A 14,837-nucleotide genomic window follows, 5' to 3' on the forward strand; every position below is an offset into this window, starting at 1 on the left:
GCCTATTATACGCATTTTAAACAACATGGATTACTGATTGCTCACCCTTCTTGACTCCCGCTACAAAGAGAACTTCTCATCTCTCATTCCTCTGGTGGAGAGGACAAGCAAAACGTTGCAATACCAGAAGATCCTTGTTGAAAAAATGCTCCAAAAATTTCCATCTGAACACGCTGGCGGCAGCATCCGTGGTATCTTGGACAACCAAGAATGGAGGACAAGCGGAACACATAGAAGTTCCAACAGAAGCAGGGCAGCACGCTCCAAAGCCTGGGACAGTTTCATGACACCCCATTAGCACCCTCACCCTGATGCGCGACCTAGTGTCACAAGAAGGGAAACATTTTGGAAGATGGTGAAGGAGTACGTAGCAGAACATGTCAGCGTCCTCAATGATCCCTCAGTGCCTTACAACTACTGGCTGTTTAAGTTGGACACGTGGCACGAATTGGCGCTCTACGCTTTGAGGGTGCTGGCCTGCCCTGCCATCACGTTTTGTCTGAGAGGCTATTTAGTGCTGCTGGGGGGCATAATAACTGATAAGCGTATCCGGCTGTCAACTGAAAATGCTGACAGGTTGACTCCTATAAAAAAGAACAAGGCCTGTATTGAGCATGTCTTCTCTACTCCACCAGAGGTAAGTGGCTGAACATAAAGCAATTAAAATGTGGCTTTTATGGTGTATTGAATACAATATTTTCCCTTGCACCCCTTCCACCACAAACAAGGGTATATGGTTGAATCTTCCTTTTCTCATCCTCCTCGCAGTGCGCAGTGCCGGTATAATGTTCCTTCCCTGTGCTGGTATCAGCCTCAGGGAAAGAACTGTGCATGCGCGAGCTCGTGCATCGCGAGATTATGGCAATCTATCGGTCCAAACATTCCCACTTTATATACTAACCTTTTATGTGGTACAGTGTCAAATGCTTTGGAGAAGTCCAGATATACGACATACATTGATTCGCCGCTGTCAAGTCTAGAACTTTCCTTCTCATAGAAACTGATTAAATTAATTTGGCATGACGATCCCTCATAAAGCCATGCTAATATAGCGTTATTTGCTTATTTCCGTTGAGATGCTCTAAGATAGCATCTCTCAGAAAACCTTCAAACTGTTTACCCACAATATACGTTAAACTTACCGGCCTATAGTTTCCAGGCTCTGTTTTTGGACCCTTTTTGAATATTGCCACCACATTTGCCAATGCGCCAATCCTATGGGACATTCCCTGTCAGTATAGAGTCTGCAAGTATCAGAAATAAGGGTCTGGCTATGACATTACTTAATTCCCTTAGGATACGGGGGTGTATGCCATCTGGTCCTGGCAAATTGTCTATTTTAATCTTTTTAAGTTGCTGATGTACTTCTTCCTGGGTCAGACAGGACACTTTTAATGGGGAATTTACTTTTACATTCTGCATGTCATCTGAAAGTTTATTTTCCTCAGTGAATACATTGGAGAAAAAAATATTTAACAGCTTTGCTTTCTCCTTGTCAATCTCTGCAACTCCCCCCTCATTATTCTTTAAAGGGCCGACACCTTCAGATTTATACTTTTTAACATTTATATAATTGAATAACATTTTGGGATAGTTTTACTCTCGTGGGCAATTAATCTCTCGGTGTCTAGTTTGGCCACTTTTATTTGTTTTTTACATGTTCTATTTTTTTCCTTATAGTTTTTCAGTGCTTCCGTGCTACCCTTCTGTTTTAGTGATTTATATGTTTTCTTTTTGTCATTTATTGCTTTCTTTACAGTTTATTTTTGCATTTTATATAGCGCTTTACAGACATTATGATCCAACTGTACTGTCCCCAATGGGGCTCACAATCTAAGGTCCCTAACGGTATGTCTTTGGAGTGTGGGAGGAAACCCACGCAAATACGGGGAGAACATACAAACTCCATGCAGATGTTGCCCTTGGTGGAAATTGTAGCCACAGTTCTAGTTATCCACATTGGGTTCTTTTTGTTCCTTAAGCTTTTATTCCCATACAGTATGTACCTCTCACACTGGGATTTTAGGATGCTTTTAAAGATATCCCATTTAGTTAGGCCTATGGCCTCTCTTAGTTGGCTAAATTTAGCTTTTTTGAAGTTTGGTATTTTTGTCCTCCCTGTAGTAATGCTCTTTTGAATGATAATTGGAAGGTTATTACTTTATGGTCACTATTTCCCAGGTGTCCCCCAAACTGCACATCTGTTGTTCTGTCAAGCCTATTGGTTAATACTAAGTCCAGTATGGCCGTCCCTCTAGTCGGGTCCTGGACCAATTGGGAGAGGTAATTGTCTTTGGTTATTGCCAAGAACCTGTTTCCTTTATGAGATATACAAGTTTCAGTTTCCCAGTCTATATCTGGGTAGTTGAAGTCCCCCATAATAACTACCTCATTATGATTTGCCGCCTTGTCTATCTCGTTTAGTAGTAGATTTTCTGTGGACTCTCAGGGCTGACTCTATCATAAGGCAGCCCAAGCAGCTGCTTGAGGGTGCAGAAAAGGGGGAAGCAACGGGGCGGAAAACAATTAACTTGCTAACTTACACTTGCCCCGCTGAGCCTGTGTGCCACACAGCCCGGCAACCCCCCCGGCCCTCACTGTCTCAGACACAGAGCGAGCGGCACGCAGTCTTTCAGAAAAGTTTCTCCTGGCATTCGAACTTGCAACCGAGGCAAGGCACTTATCCACACAGCTATGAGAGCTGTATAGCCATTAACGTAAAAAAATAATAATAATAAAAAATAATATATACAGTACAGACCAAAAGTTTGGACACACCTTCTCATTCAAAGAGTTTTCTTTATTTTCATGACTAGGAAAATTGTAGATTCACACTGAAGGCATCAAAACTATGAATTAACACATGTGGAATTATATACATAGCAAAAAGTGTGAAACAACTGAAAATATGTCATATTTTAGGTTCTTCAAAGTAGCCACCTTTTGCTTTGATTACTGCTTTGCACACTCTTGACATTCTCTTGATGAGCTTCAAGAGGTAGTCACCTGAAATGGTCTTCCAACAGTCTTGAAGGAGTTCCCAGAGATGCTTAGCACTTGTTGGCCCTTTTGCCTTCACTCTGCGGTCCAGCTCACCCTAAACCATCTCGATGGGGTGCTGCGCCAGATGACCTGGCCTCCACAGTCACCAGACCTGAACCCAATCACTCTCCTTCCAGTTCCACTCTGGGAACTCCTTCAAGACTGTTGGAAGACCATTTCAGGTGACTACCTCTTGAAGCTCATCAAGAGAATGCCAAGAGTGTGCAAAGCAGTAATCAAAGCAAAAGGTGGCTACTTTGAAGAACCTAGAATATGACATATTTTTAGTTGTTGTTTAACACTTTTTTGTTATGTATATAATTCCACATGTGTTAATTCATAGTTTTGATGCCTTCAGTGTGAATCTACAATTTTCCTAGTCATGAAAATAAAGAAAACTCTTTGAATGAGAAGGTATGTCCAAACTTTTGGTCTGTGCTGTATATATATATATATATATATATATATATATATAAAGACTTTTACTGTAGGTAACTTTGATACCCAGCTGCCCCAACACACACAGCTCTGGCCGGAAGAGGCCTGCAACGGCAGGTGTTTTTTTTTTTTTTTTTAAAATACCGGAATTACTTTACTGCCACGGGGGAGGGGGGGTGCTATTGGCGCCATAATACTGGCACATGGAGGGGGGAGGAGAGAGGCACTTGATACTAGCACATTAGGGGGCAGGGGAAGAGGATGGCACTATGATATTAGCACATGGGGGGGCAAGGAATGGACATGAATCATGAGGTGCAGAAAAGTGAAATGATGGGGGGACAAGAAAGGGACATGAATCATGAGGGGCAGAAATGTAAAATGATGGGGGGGCAAGAAATGGACATGAATCATGAGGGGCAGAAATGTGAAATGATGAGGGGGGGGGGGGGCAAAATGTAGATTTGATTGTGTTGACAAAATTCCTTGCACCGGCCCTGTGGACTCTGGTATATTAGGTGGTTTATAGTAAACTTCTATTAGTAATTTATTGTTGTTTTTAGCTCTATGTATCTCTACCCACAGTGATTCCACATGTTCATGTCCCTCACTTATATCTTCACGGAGTGTGGGCTTTAGACAAGAATTTACATAAAGGCAAACCCCCCCCCCCCTCTCCGGTTTTGACAATCCTTTCTAAACAGACTGTAACCTTGTACATTAACTGCCCAGTCATAGCTATCATCCAGCCATGTCTCAGTTATTCCCACTATGTCATAGTTCTCCTCACACATCACTAATTCCAGCTCCCCAGTTTTATTAGTCAGGCTTCTGGCATTAGTATACATACATTTGAGAAGTTTATGTATATTTTCTACCCTACACCTTTCCTTCTGAACTGTTCTAGTCCCTCCTTCCATTCCTCCCCCACTCCCACTACCTTGCCCCCAGTCTCTTTGTGCCCTATCTTCCCCTCCTATAATGTAATTTCCCTCCCCCCAGTCCCTAGTTTAAACACTCCTCCAAGCTTCTAGCCATCTTTTTCCCCAGCACAGCTGCCCCTTCCCCATTGAGGTGCAGCCCATCCCTACGATAGTGTCACCACCAGACATCTGAGAAGCTCTGACAGACGTCCTTCAGAACCTCCTCCTTGAGGTTCCTTTTGTTTTGCTTTCATTTTCTCATCTCGTTAGCCTCTCTCAGCTGTCATGTGGTTGCACTGATTGCATCCCTTTAAATCCCTCCCCATACTGCATCACTTTGCGGTTTATATTACTTCCTGGAGTGTGTGCATGCTGATCCTACTACTGAGTCTTCTACAGATAAGTTTTGTTCGTTTATTTGTGTTTTCCTGTTTGCTGGATCCCAGGTGACCCTGACTCCCTCCGTATCAAGTGTAGGGAGCCGGTGGTCGTGTCCCCTCACTATTATAGGGTGTTCAGGTGTTATACAGTCGAGGTACGAGGATATGCGATCATCTACTATTGGGATTTTTGCATAGGATGAGCAGTTAGGGAGAGAGCCAGGTCTGATGCAGGGCTCTCCCTTTTGTTCCTTAGTTTTGGATCCAGTCAGTCGGATCTTCATTTTGTGTCTTCTAGTTTTCTGTACACCTTCCGTGACAGATAGAGCCTGTAGCCGTTGCAGTTCTCCAGGAACCCAAACCCCTCCTTCCTACACCAGTTCTTGAGCCACTTGTTAATCTTCCTAATCTCCCGCTGCCTTTCTTGTGTGGCCCATGGTACAGGCAGTATTTTGGAAAATACTACCTTTGAGGTCCTTGCCCTAAGCTTTTGACCTAAATCCCTGAAATCATTTTTAAGGACTCTCCACCTACCGCTAACTTTGTCATTGGTTCCGATATGGACCATGACCGCTGGATCTTCTCCAGCTCCTCCCACCCTTGCCTTTTGAGATTATTTTACATTGAACATATTTATATAAATTCATCTGCCCCCTCCAGATGCCTCTTCTCAAGAATAAATACATTTAGTTATTTTAATATTTCATCATAATTTAGACTCTCAATGCCCCTTATCAGTTTAGTTGATCTTCTTTGTACTTTTTTCAGCTCCAGAGTATCCTTTCCATGGACTGGTTCCCAGAACTGAACTGTGTTTTCTAGATGAAGACCACCAAAGCTTTGTAAAGTGGTAATAAATTGTCCCTGTCCCAAAAGTCCATGCCATTTTTTAATACACACCATTATTTTTCTGACCTTAGAAGCACTTTATTGATATTGCATGATGTTATGCTTCCAGTTTTATTAGTAGACTATCAGGATGACCAGTCTATGCACAGGTATATTTCAACTATTTTATTTAATGTTTGTGTGTGAGTTTAAAAGCGTTCCACATAACAGTGACCTCACAGCAGCCAACCCCCTTAATTTAAACCTCCACAGCAGACCACCTCTTAAACAGTAACCTCCATAGCGCCCCATCCTGTTAAATGTCACCTTCACAACCCCCTGCCTCCATAACAGTATTCTCCACAGTGGCCTGCCCCTTAACATTGACCTCCACAGTGACCAACCCCTTTAACAGCGATCCCCCCACAGTGGCCTGCCCCCTTAACAGTGACCTCCACAGCAGTCTGCACCCTTAACAGTGAGCCCCTCCCACAATGCCCTGTGCAGCAACCTGCCCAATTAACTTTGACCAGCACAGGGCCCCTTCCCTTTAAGAGTTCCCCCAACTGCCACCTTAATGAATGACTTCCACAGCACCCTGTCCCTTTAAAATGTGACATCCTTAGCACCTCTCCCCTTAACATTCACCTGCGCAAGGCCCCCCTCATTTAAGTATGACTCCCCCTACTGCATCACACCCCCTTAATATAAGACCTCCACAGCACATTGTCCCCTTAACATAAGACTTCCACAGCACCCTTCCCCCTTAAAATGTGACATCCATAGGACCTCGCCCCTTAACAATGACCTACACAGAACCACGCCACATTACCAGTGACCTCTAACAGTGAATACAAATGGCTGAGTTGTTATGAAACCTGGTGTAACTGTGTATGTCCAGAATTAAGGACCTGTGAGTTTCTATTGGATTATAAGGGTCATGTGACTGCGTCAATGGCAGTTAAAATGTGAGTGAAACTGCAAGCTCCTATTGGCTAAAACAATATTTGGGAATATCTCAGGAATGGTACACATCTTAGAGAGCTGAGACCTGGTCTAAAACCTTCCCAGACACCTGATGTACCTATGTGCTAAATTTGGTGCAGACTGGTCCAGTCATTTGGCCATGCATAAAGAACAGACAAACACATTTTTGTTTTTAGAAATATTTAAGGAATAAAAGATAATTAGCACCCAGATGCATAACTTTATATTTATCGACATAGAATCTCATTTCATCTCAAGCAATGAAAAATAGCAAACTCACTATACTCATTCTTTCGATGACACCAGTTGCACTATTACTGCACTATATTTATATTGATTTGTTGAAGGGTTAATGCACAACCAGTTCATACTAAGAGAATTTGGAAAAATGAGAAGCTAGTCATTTTTTGCTGCCATTATAAGGGGACTATGAAAAGCTGAGGTTTGGAGGGAAAAGCCAGATACAACATTATTTCTGTTATGCTGTGCTTCTCCAAATTCACATCTTCCACTGAAAGGTTCTAGATCAGTTAGAAACTGTATAAAATTCAAGAAGTTAGAGCCCACAGTTGTCTGCAGATAGGGACCTGTGTTTAGTAGGAGAAACTCTGGAGACTGCAAGAGTGTCCAGAAGATGTTGAGATGGAGATACTCTGCCACAGACCCTGGGTCACTAGCCTTTTGACCAGGAAGCCAGTTGGACAACTGATCCACAGACCCTTGGCCACGAGCCCTTTGGCTAGGGTACCAGCCTTCTAAGAAGGATAGGGACAGCTATTTCAGGCCTTTCCTCAGCACAGAACTTTCGGCTTCCAGAGAGGATACTGGAGAAGCCATCTCAATTCATTGCCTATATTGTTTTGCACTTTGGTTCTTCAGTAAAGAAGCACACTGGTTTACTGCAAACTCTGACTCTCTGAACTTATTTCCCATTGAGGCGAACCACATCTTACTATACCCTCAGGGAGCAGCAACAAGTGGTTGCTTAGCATAGTGTTACAGGGCCACAGCAAACCCAGCCACTTCAGATTATTTTGTGAGTACATCCGCAGAATGTAGGATAGGTCATCAATATCAGATTGAGACGCTCATGCAAGCGCCGTCTCTTCAAATCTTCCCGGCATCTCCCTTTTAGGAGTGGTGCAATGTAATTATAGCTTCTTCTCCCATGCTCTTGAATAGAATGGTCAGTACACAGTAATTACACTGCAGCACAGCTTCAAGGAAGATGGTGTGCAGTTAAACTTTGAAAGGAAGCAGCGCTCATGCGAGCAGTGCAATCCCTTCAAACAGCTGATGCCAAAAGTTGGACCCCCACTGATCTGATATTGATGACCTATCTTGCACAACCCCATTAATGCTTGCTTTTTGGGGTTTAGACAAGGTTACCAGTTTTCTATACACACAGGGTACCATGCAAAGTAAAAAAACTCTCCTCTACTGTCCTCCTGACATGTTTCCATTGGTGAGGTCTGAAAGCTGAGATCACACTAATTGCTAAAAGTGAGGAGAAATAAGCGCTTGCATAGCACACTCTCTCTCCTCACTGCAGGGGACGGGCAAAATAGACATCTATGGATCAGTCTTGATTACTTCTGCAACATTCAGATAGAGAGAGCTATGTGAGTGCTTCAGTCTTCTTAATCAATGATCAATGGGGGTCTCAGCACTCAGAACCCTACCAATCAAAACCTTTGATAGGTCATTCTGACATAACAAAAGGTTTTGAAAAACTCAGTGACCTTTAAAGAATCACAAAGGAATTATATGCCTACAGAAAGCATTAGCAAGAGGTAAAGAACTACTCAATGACTTATGTTTTCATTTTAGTTAGTTACGAATGCATTATGAAGAGAAACTACTGACTGTAAATTAGTATAAAAACTTTATTTTTAACTTTGCAAACTTGTAACTTTTCCATCAGTTGCATACAATAAGATACAATAAGATTTTGTCTTCTTGCCCAATTGCTCCAGAATTGTAGATTTTATCTTTTATAAAAGTCTTTTTAAGTCTCACAGTAGAAGAAATATTGCAATCTGCATCGCATTTACAGCTATTTTGTAAAACCGTCATTTACAGAACACTGTAATTCCTTCCTTTGTAGCTATAGAACATAATTATACTGTAATAGAGTCATTACAATTCAAATTTGTGTTGATTGAGCAAATTCACACATTTCTACTCTTGCCCTATATTTGTAAGACATTTTTGGGGCCTTTGTGACCAAGCAATTTTTTTCACTTTCCAAGAGCTAAAACTTTTTATCAGTAGTAAAAAGTTACAGCAACTAGAATAGACATTTCCCTAGTCATCCGACTAGCTTTCTCAATTAGAATGGCTTGTACAAGAATTATCATGCATAAAATATTGGCGACTCATTCAGTCATGGAGGTAACATGTTGGTGAATTTGCATGACTGAAGCTATAGGGTGTGGTTGAACAGACTTGAGGGAGGTGTTAAAGCCACATTAAGTAAGTGGCAGACAATAGACGATGCACCCCTCCACATCTATTCAAGCTTTGTTTCTCCAACCTAACATAAATAGTTATTTCTTATTCTCACAATCTATTTCACACCTGTTTTGAGACAGTCAGCCTCTCTGTCTAACAACAAGTAATCTTTGTCCTTGAGATGTAGATACATAGCTGAGTCCTGACATCAGGTGGCAGCTATTCTGTGCTGGACCATACACTTGTATAGCTGCGGTTTTGTTTCCCCAATGTACAATACTTTCACTCACAGGACTGGACTACGTACAAAATGTTGCTCTTTTTGTGTTTTGACTTAGGTTCTTTTGGGTGAACCAATTGCTGCCTAGCATTGCAGACATGGATTTGATGTTTATTAAAAATTCTTTGGAGTTTTTCAGATACTTCAGCTATGTATGGAAGAACCAAGTTTTTTTTCATGTGCCTTGCTTTTTGCATCTCCACTGACAATCTTGAAATTAGTTTTTCTTCTTTTCTCATGTTTAACAAAAGTCCAGTCATACAAGCTGTCACGATCCCTACTCAATAGGTCACGCCACTGGGGGGAATTATACTAGTGAGCTCATCAAGTTACCACATAAATTCCCACCCACCTATTCTAGATGACGAAATTATGCCAACTTACTCCCCTAGATTCTAAGACCCCAATATTTTCTATCACATTAGCTGCCACCACCTATACTATAAGGCAATAGGGGCTTATACTCAGATATTCTCTCAACCCAAATCTATATGGGACCTAAAATCCTCTGAAACACTACTGGTAACGTTATTCCCTCTGAAAGAGCAAGTTCTATAGGATCACAAGGAAGGGACTTCCAGGATTTGGACCTTTCTGGACCTCTATGACAACCTTGGTTTGAGACACTGACATCAGGAGAGATGTTTCTCAGTTGGCAATAACAGACACACAACATCACTGAGAAACACTCTAACGTTATTATGCTATAGCTTGGCCTTATATAGGCAGTACAAAAGTTTGCATAACAACAGTGTTAAACCAATCACAAAGATAAACATTGGTGGTCACACAGATACCACCAGAACATCCCTTTATGGGTATGCGATACGTCACACATAAGAATGTGCGCAGTTGTGCCGAATGACCCTGAATTAGACAGAACATTTGTTCTAGTTCTAGGAGATTCCCAGAATCTGTCCTGAGACAGATAAGTGAACCTAACTCACAGCAGGGGGGAAACAGTACGTGGGTGAGATATTATAACAATTCTGTACATGTAAGAGAAGACAAGATGGAGTTACATTTGCCTTCAATCCCCTCTTAGAACCAAATTTCTTAGATAATATGGTTCTTACCCTTGCTCTTTTCGCTGTATACCGCCAGATATTTTCTATATCCTTCATGTGAGTTGTCTTCAGGATTAGGTAGCAGAGTCTCATAAAATTACATATTTGATACTCCTTTCATTATCAGTTTCCGTATACATGGTATGATACATGTTGCAACTAATGCTATTACTATAATAATTGTCAGGGTAATGATTCCCAACTGTACAAGTGCCTGTTTCCAGGTAGTGAACCAGCCAAAATACTGATCCCAAGGGTTATTGATACCTGAGTTTCTTTTGAGCTCGATTGATAAATCCTCAAGTTTCTTTATTGCCAGTGTGACCTTACCATTAGGGCAGGTGTTTTTGGGTATGAACGTGCAGCAGGATGAGGGGTCCGTCAATACCTTACAGACACCACCTCTTTCTGCAAGTATCATATCGAATACCATGCGGTTTTGAAATGTCATAATGGAATGTGCCTGTAACTGTTCTGCTACACCCTGTAATGCATCCCTGGTGTAGTTTACAAACCTTTGTTGATTATAGTAAATCTAGTTGATCCAGTCTACATTTTTGTTGATTGTTATGTGGGGAATTATGGATTCAAATCCTGCTGCCTCCTGACCTCTGGCCTTGAATTCATCAGGGACCCCTCTTGGGACCCACATTGCATAAATATACACGTGTGGGTCGAAGCTACCTTTTGGGAGGGCACGACGGTTGCGTATATGTGTGTTGGTGTATTTTTTATTTTCAGTGAAGATGTGTATGTTCATGATGGCTTTAGCAAGCGCACATTCACCTTTCCAGGAACCCTCTAGTCTAGATCTTATCTTTCCATCCCCACAGATACAAAATACATCTCCAATCGAGTATACTTGATTCTGTGTGAGGGAGGTATCTATTTCACTGTAAGTTGCACAGTATCCTTAAGTTAAATTACCCAGGAATCTTCCTTAATCTCCCCCTCTGTGGCAGGTATAGTTACCAGGATAGATATGTATACCTGCACCAGGCCGGGGAGTTTTTATGAGGAGTGGGTATTTTTGCTTCCATTCTTCACATGCAGACTGGTTACTAGATGCATTTGAGAATAATTGCAAAAAACATTCCTCAATACTAGAGGACAAAAATAAGGGCACAGTACCTAGGTGAGGGTTAGCGGTCCCACATATATAACAATTACTTTTATTTACTGAAGCTGAACTGTACTTCATCCATTATAACCATAGGTTGGCATCAGAGAACCCAGTTTCTGCTGCAAGAGCCTCCTCATATGTTGGGTCAGATATTACTCTCATATTGTTAAAAGTTAAGATACAGGGTTTGAGGGGGTTTGTTTGTTTATGAGGGTATGTCCATTCTTATAGTGGTTGCCGCATCTCATGGAAGGACTGCACTTCATTATACTGCATAAACAGAAGGAGTAAGTTGCAACGTGAGTACTAGAGGAATTGTACCAGAAGGTAGTGATTCCACCTTTCTGAGTTATAGCAACTTCAGCTTTGTCATCTTCCGGCAGAGTCATTAGGATCGTCAGTAATCCTACAGTCTAAGTGGACCATTTGTGCCATCTTCCAGAATTTGAGGGAGTGCATCCTGGTGGAGGTCAGAGCTGTCTGCTCCCATTAGTACCTAACTTTGTCTTTTTTCGAGGTCAGAGCTGTCTGCAGCCATTATCACCTCCTTTTCGGGTGCCTCCTTTACCAGTTTCACTCTGGTGGCGTGGATCCAAGTAGGTGCTTCTTCTAAATGTGCAATGAACAGAGGGGAGCTGTGCTGTGGTATGCATGTTTCCCCCTCTTTGCAGAATAATCATGTCCTATGATTCTTCTGCAAGATTGGATAACACCAATTGGCCATTTTATCATCAGTAGCTGAGGACTGGAGATCCACAAGCATCTGAGTTAACTCAAGTGAAGGAGGTACTAATTTCACCATTTGCAATGTGGCCGGGGCCATCAGTGCAGCCTTCTTGGCCTCTACGTCTGCCAGGGCATTGCCTTGGGACACATGATCTTTACCACCAGTATGCGCCTTGCAGTGGACAATTGCAATCTGTGAGGGAAATCTTATGGCTTCTAAAAGTTGTATGACAAGTTGTGAATGTGAGATGTGCTTACCATCAGCTGCAATGAATCGTCTCCTTTGCCAAATTACCCCGTGGTCCCAGACCACTTCATGTGCATACCTGCTGTCAGTGTAAATGGTGACTGGCTTGCCTTCATGTAGTATGCATGCTCTCGTGAGTGCAATTCTGCTACTTGTGCAGATTCGTATGTAATGGGTCTGGCTTTCAGGACAACATGTATGTCATGTTGTATGGCGTGTATACTATCATGTGCCTCTGTCAAGTGATCCTCAGGTCCTTTAAGTCCGAATACGGCATTCAAGATAGGTGCTGGACCTAAGGTGTGTGTTGCATATTTGATTTGGAGGGAGGGATTGCTGATGGGTAGAATCTCACATCCAGATAGTCTTTGTGCAGACATGTGCTGTGTGTGTGCCTTTGAGAAGGCCTAACTACATCATGTATGGTGTACAGGATAGTCTCATGTCCAATTGTGAGTGACGTTGCAATCTCAACCATCATAGCACAGGCTGCAAGAGATCTCAGACAAGCCGGTATTCCTTGGACGGATGAAAGAACCACCTTTGAGAAAAAAAGCACAAGGACGTAACTTGCCTCTGTGATATTGTGTCAGCACACCCGCCATGGTTTTACAATTTTGTCGAGCATATACGTGGAATTTGAGTTTGTAGTCAGGGAGGCCCAAACCTGGACTTGTCATTAAAGAACATTTCAAATAATCAAATGCATTAAACATTTCCTCAGACCACCTGATGAGATCTGGCATGTCTGCCAGAGTGGCTTGTCTCATTACATTGTCATAGTAGGAGCAATCAGGAATTGATTGTCTGCGGTAGTTTATCATACCAAGGAAAGATAACATTTACATTTCTTTCTTGGTGTGCGGGTTGACCAGGCCCGCAATCAGACTGGACTCTTTCTGTGCTGATTCTCCTTTCTCCCTTTGTGAGAACAAAGCCCAAGTATTCAACTTGCTTTTTACACCATTGCATTTTCTTGCGTGACACCATGTGTCCACATTCAGACAACCATTTCAACAAAGATAAACCATCTGTTACATTGGCCTCCTCTGACATACTACACAATAACAAATCATCCACGTATTGCAAGAGCACAGAACCCTGGGGGGGGGGGGGGGTGCCAGTGTTTTAAACTGGCTTGGAGGACAATGCTGTACACTACAGGTGAATCAGCATATCCCTGGGGCATCCTGCACCCTGGGATATACATGCAATAACAATGCAGTGAACAGATAAAATAAACGTGATAAAATACGGAATATTGGCTTACTGAGATGCAGCTGTTAAATTCCAGCTGTGGGGACAGCTGAAGGTATGGGGAGTCTCTCCAAAAGATGTGGACCCCCAAAATGGCTGACAACTACCTGTTCCCAAACACCAGTTTTTATCCCCTCACAGCCGAGGGGTGGGCTGTGAGGGAACCTCCCTCCTTTCGGTCCTGCCTTCTGGGACATCTGATATTGAGAAAACCAAAGAGGCCGGATTTGGCGACCGGGCCTACTTAATCCCAAATTTTAGCGTGCGTACTGATCCAGCGGAACAGAGGGATAAAACTTAACATTTAATGTCAGTGAAATCTAAAATAAATGGGTAGACACCAGAGGATGAGCCTCTACAACAAACAACAATTAAAGACAGCCCTATGGGCATAAACTTGTACATGTACATACAAAGTGTGGCCAAGATGGTATAGGTAAATAGTAAGGAACGTTCTCACCCGATTAACGACCAGGGTTTCTCGCAGAGATGGCTATTGGTGGAGAGGATCCTGGAATACTTGATGGCCACACTTGAGACGAGTAGGTATAGGTGCCCCTTTGACGTAGGTGGGTAACAGGGCGATCAACCCTAGACGGCCCTGAATAGGGGGCAGGGGCTAGTACGCCCTACCTACCTATACGGGGAACTTGCCCCGCAAGGAGCGTCCCCGTCCGGATACCTGGCCCTGGGGGGACAGATTCCCTAGTAATCCCTAAAAAGATTTTTGCTCCCTACGTGTCACGTTTCAATTCGTGAAGAATATCGTCAGGGGAGATCAGATGGTGGTCACAGGGCTATGGATGGGGCCTGTGCAACCATTGAGAGGGGGGAAAAAAGTACAAAAAGAGGGGAAGGTAAGGTCAAGTGTCCGTTAGTGTGTGTAGCCAGTCAGGCTGAATCACACAGGACACGACCGCATCAAGGTTCTCTTATCCAAAAGGATACAGCTGCATCAGTGGGTGCCAGCTATAAAGGATAAGAGGGGCCACAGGATGGTCAATCCAGGGGCAGGCTGTCAGCAGAGTGTACTCACCACTCTGTGTCTTTTAAATGCGCCCCCCATCCGCCGGTTTCCACTGTGA

This window comes from Bufo gargarizans, chromosome 2, assembly GCF_014858855.1.
Source record: "Bufo gargarizans isolate SCDJY-AF-19 chromosome 2, ASM1485885v1, whole genome shotgun sequence".
Classification (NCBI taxonomy): domain Eukaryota; kingdom Metazoa; phylum Chordata; class Amphibia; order Anura; family Bufonidae; genus Bufo; species Bufo gargarizans.